The 5,312-nt window shown below is 38.1% G+C and overlaps 1 pseudogene across 1 annotated transcript in view; it reads right to left on the minus strand.

Annotated features, from left to right (window-relative positions):
* LOC105308116 overlaps window positions 1-5,312 on the minus strand; it is a 23,227-nt pseudogene that overhangs the window by 4,031 nt on the left and 13,884 nt on the right. The window contains exon 4 of the transcript XR_002777942.1: window positions 62-1,140. The product of XR_002777942.1 is annotated as a zinc finger protein 160-like (transcript). The remainder of the gene's footprint in view (window positions 1-61; window positions 1,141-5,312) is intronic.

The following is a 5,312-nucleotide window of genomic DNA, read 5'->3' on the forward strand; positions in this document are numbered from 1 at the left end:
AAGGTTTCTCTCCAGTGTGGATTATCTGATGTCTACTTAGGCTTGAACTCACACTAAAAGCTTTGCCACACTCATTACATTTGTATCGCTTCTCTCCAGTATGTATGCTCCGATGGCATGCAAGGTTTGATTTTTCACTAAAGACTTTGCCACAATCATTACAGTTGGAAGGTTTTTCACCAGTGTGAATGCTCTGATGACGTGCAAGGTTTGATTTGTAAATATAAACCTTGCCACACTCGTTACATTTGTAAGGTTTTTCACCAGTATGAATGCATTGATGACTTGCAAGGTATGATTTTCTACGGAAAGCCTTGCCACACTCATTACATCTGTAAGGTTTCTCTCCAGTGTGGATTATCTGATGTCTACTTAGGCTTGAACTCACACTAAAAGCTTTGCCACATTCATTACATTTGCATTGCTTCTCTCCAGTATGTATTCTCCGATGGCATGCAAGGTTTGATTTTTCACTAAAAGCCTTGCCACAGTCATTACATTTGTAAGGTTTCTCTCCACTATGGATTACCTGATGTCTAAATAGGCTTGAAGGCACACTAAAGGCTTTGCCACACTCATTACATTTGTGAGGTCCTTCTCTACTATGGATTACCTGGTGGTAAATTAGTCTTGAATGCATACTAAAGGCTTTGCCACACTCATTACATTTGTAAGGTTTTATCCTGCATTCTTTCTTGTCTTTTGTCAACACTGAAAGATGCCTAAAATCATTCCTATAGTTATTAGAAATGTTGGCTTGGACTGAGCAGGTGTTGCTGACAGAGTTCTCAGCCAGATTACATCCATAAATGTTCCCTTCAGTATGAAATATCTGCAGTTCATCCTGAAAGCTGAATCTCAGCCTATTTCCAATAGGCTTGTTTCCTGCATCCTTTCTACCGTGTTGATCTCTTCTATCAGTGAGATGTTTTCTATGGGTTATAGGCATTCTTTTATAATTTCTTTCATCATCTCTCCACTGACACTCAAAGGCTTGCATATTTTCCTTGATTTCCCTTAAGTAAAAGTCTTTGATTACATGGCTTTCTGGTCCACCAAACATCACTGTTCGAAATACTTCTCCTTTATCACTGGTTGTTGTTGGTTGTAATAGCTTGATCACATGTGGAGGAGAGATGTCTACAAGATATAAACAACCACAGATATCCTATTAACTACAGTTTCTAAATAAATGTTTCATGTAAAAATAATATGACACCAAAAGTACAGTTATACTGAAGTTATAAAACTTCCCAACCATGGTACTCGAATTTTTAAAAACAGTGAGAAAATAGGGTTCTTTGCTAACAAAATAGTGGTTGTATGTAACTCAAATTAATTTTAGGGCAGCCTAGTTTTAAACACCTTATGATAAAAACACGTTGTGCAAACTTATGATAGCTCTCAAAGAAAGGTATTTTTCTACCATGACCCCAAAATATATGCCAATTTACAGTAACCATACTGCTATCTCATAACTGAGAAAAAAATTATACATATTTTATACATATTACACATAAATTAATGCCAAAGAACAAATAACATTGTAATGGTAAATAATACAAATAAGATTATTTAAGTAATTTAAATAATGGGCAGTTTAAAATTGTAGAACAAATATAACATTAAAAACAATTTTTAAAATTATTTTAAGAACAAAATATTTTTCTAAATACCTGTTATAAAACTATCTGTACCCATTAAGAATAGGCATTTTAGAACATCAACAAGTGATGCATGTTAGTTATATTGCATAATACATGCTAAAAGACCATCATCTCCACATCAAAATAAAAGTTATTAAGTAAAATGTTCTAGGAAAGCATGATAAACCAGCAATAAATAACAGGTAACTCTAGGAAACCATGATAAACCAGCAATAAGTAACAGAAGTCTGTAGTATAGAAAATTATACTCCATTAAATGGTAAATATTCCCCCATAAGAATAAAGAAAGAACTTTCAGAAAGATCACACGACAAGGGAGCTGGAAACTATACTGGGATCATTGACTTCTGAAGTATCAGGTCAAGAAAATACGTAACATTATAAAGAAGACTACGAGAAGGAAGCCAAAGGTCACCATTATGATTTTATGGCAGCAGTTATACAATAGCAAACCACTAGAGCAATTCCCTGTGTACACAGTGCCCCACAATATATATAACACAGCCTGTGCTTTGAAAATTTGTTAACTAAGGTGAGAGAACAAATTATAAAATAAAAAGTACAATATAGTACAGGCAAAAGGATATCATAATAAATATGACAATATCATTTATTACACAAAAGTAACTTTTGAGTCTTTAGTATAAAACGTGCACTATGCTAAGTCATCTAAAAGCACATATGCTTTTAAAAACTTTGGTGGAAATTACTACTATTTTTCAATAAAAGGATTAGACTCAAAGGTTTTATGTATATAACCTCCATTTACATAGGAAGAGAAACACGATTTAAACCTAGACTCACAGACTCAGATGACATGTTCTTAAAGCACTACTGCCCACCCAGGCAGTGCAGATCACCAAGAGCTCAGAAAGAAATACTTCAAGGGAGGTGTGCATGCTTGTCTATGTCACTGATAGTGTTCCTCAGCCGTCACCCCTGCACATACTAGTTAGGTCATGTCCTGACAAGGTGGTTCTGCTGATGAAGGGGGCATTTTTTACAGTCTGAGGAATGCAGGTGGGCGGAGTATGGGAGCAGAGACTTAACATGCTAGGAAATAACAGTGTATTCTAGCCAGATCAAGGTGCCAGGTGAGGGGGTCAGGACTGGGGAAGGCGAGTGGAGGATAGGGAGTAATGGGCATGTGGGAGGTTAACAGGAGGGCAACTAAAATCCTGACTTTGGACGAAAGAAGACCTGGTTTAGCAAGTAGCATAATACTGTCTCATTTTAAACTATGGGAATTATACTATGAGCATGGGGCAAAATGAAGGAGATTTAAAAATGGAGAGTGTGGTGTTGTAAGTGGAGGCAGATTTATGCCTATTAGAATACTTGCTATGAAATTTATCAAATTGAGTATCATGTGAATTCCATTCCCAGGCATTTATTCATGAAAAACATACACGGATATTCCAGGACAATTGTGCAAGAATGCTCTTAGCAGGAGCTGGAAGGGAAAAACCACAAAATGTCCAACATGAGCAGATGGATCAGTTTACACCCATGCAGACATGATAAAATCATATCAACAGTTCAACAAAGTAGGAAGACCACGGGTTCATAATGATCTCCTGGCTGGGTGGGCAGAGTTTGTTTTAGGAAACAAGGCTAGCAATAGGTTTTGCCAAGGTCTGAGCATTTCAAGAATGTGAGTCACATTAGTTTATTAAAAAAGAAAAAGGAAAAAGAATCTAATAAAATATTACATTATATATTTTTGAAAAAGAATTTTAACAATTTTGGTGTAGAGACTTTTAGGTTAAAACTCCTTATTTGGTATTAAAAATAAGAATGTCCCTTTTGCTAGGGTCTCTAATGACTTGAAATCATATCACTGGATCTCTTTACATAATCTCTGCAAGAAAAAAGACAGGAGTGATGTCAGCTAGAGAGAAGACCGGTCAACTCTAGGCACTGATGACTCCACAGGGACACCAAATTATCAGCAATATACAAACGAAAAATACTTTGGGAGAACTCTAAAAACCAGGGTTCTGTCCTATAAAAACACCCCTTCCCTCTCCCATTCAGATGCTAATCACGACTCCAGGCTGTCACCTGGCTTCTGACAGACCAGCTACAGATAAGAGGTTTCAACGACCCTTTCCTTGGGTTTGCTCTTTGGATTCGATTTATTTGTTAGAGTGGCTCACAGAACTGAGATAAACATTTTACTTACTAAACAACTCATTTATTATGAAAGAATATAATTCAAGAACAGCCAGATGAATAAATGCAGAGGGCAAAGTATGGTGAAAGAGCGAGGAGCTGCCATGCCCCTCCCAGCACACCACGCTCCCCAACCTCCACACGTTCACTAACCTGGAAGCTCTCAGGACCCTCTCCTTTTGGGTTTTCGTGGAAGTTTCATTACATAGGCACTGCTGATTAAATCACTGGCCACTGATGATTCAATTCAATCTCTAGCCCCTCTCTCTTCCCAGGAGGTCAGGAGGTAGGACTGTTAAGTTCCAACCTTCTAATCATATGGTTGGCTCCCCTGACAACCAGCCTTCCCATCACTGGGGGTTTCCAAGTCACCTCACTAACATAAACAGAACTGTGACTTAAAGGGCTTCTTATGAATAAGACACCATTTCACCTTTAAGACCCTGAAGGGACTGCAGGAACTGAGGACAGGAGACTAAATGTTACAACAAGAGATCCTCCCATTGCTCTCATCGCTCAGGAAATTCCAAGGCTTTTGGGAGCTCATGTCAGAAATGGGGATGAAGACCAAATATAGGTTTCTTACTGTAAATCACAGTACCATAAAGTGCTACAACCTCAACAAGAACAACCACCCCAAATATCCTGTTTTAAAAAATGAGCAAAGGACTTAAGCAGACATTTCTCTAAAGATGATACAAATGACCAACAAACAGAAAGACATGTTCAGCACCACTAATCATCAGGGAACTGCACCTCTAAACCACAATCAGATATTATCTCATACTCGTTAGGATGTTGTACCATCAAAACAATAGGAAATAAGTTTAGGAAAGGATTAGAAAAAATGGGAATTCTTATTTAATGCAGCTGGGAAAATAAAATGTTGTATGCTATAGGCTGAATGTTGGTGTTCTTCTAAAATTCCAATATTGAAATCTTCAAAATCCAATGGTGTGCCTTTGGGCGGTAACTTGGTCATGAGGATGGATCCCTCATGAGCAGGATGAGTGCCCTTAGATGAGACCAGGGATCAGCTCTCCTGCCATGCTTGGATACAATGACAGGCCAGCTGTCTGCCACCTGGAAGAGGGTCTCCCCCAGAACTTAACCATGCTGGCACCCTGACCTCAGACATCCAGCCCCCAGAACTCTGAAAAACACTTTCCTGTTGTTAATAGCTAGCCTGTCTATGGTGCTTTGTTATAGGAGTGTGAACAGAATAACACCACGATCCAGCAATTCCCTTTGTGGGTGCACACACAAAAAAACGGAAAGCAGATCTCAAAGAGATATTTGCACGCCCATGTTCACAGAAACATTATTCACAATTGCCAAGATGTAGAAAAAACCCAAATGCCCACTGACAGATGATCTGCACAAACAAAATGTGGTCAAGACATAATGGAATATTATTCAGCGTTCAAAAAGAGTTGCAAATCCAGTCATTTGCTATAACATGAATAACCC

This window comes from Pteropus vampyrus, unplaced genomic scaffold, assembly GCF_000151845.1.
Source record: "Pteropus vampyrus isolate Shadow unplaced genomic scaffold, Pvam_2.0 Scaffold551, whole genome shotgun sequence".
Lineage (NCBI taxonomy): Eukaryota > Metazoa > Chordata > Mammalia > Chiroptera > Pteropodidae > Pteropus > Pteropus vampyrus.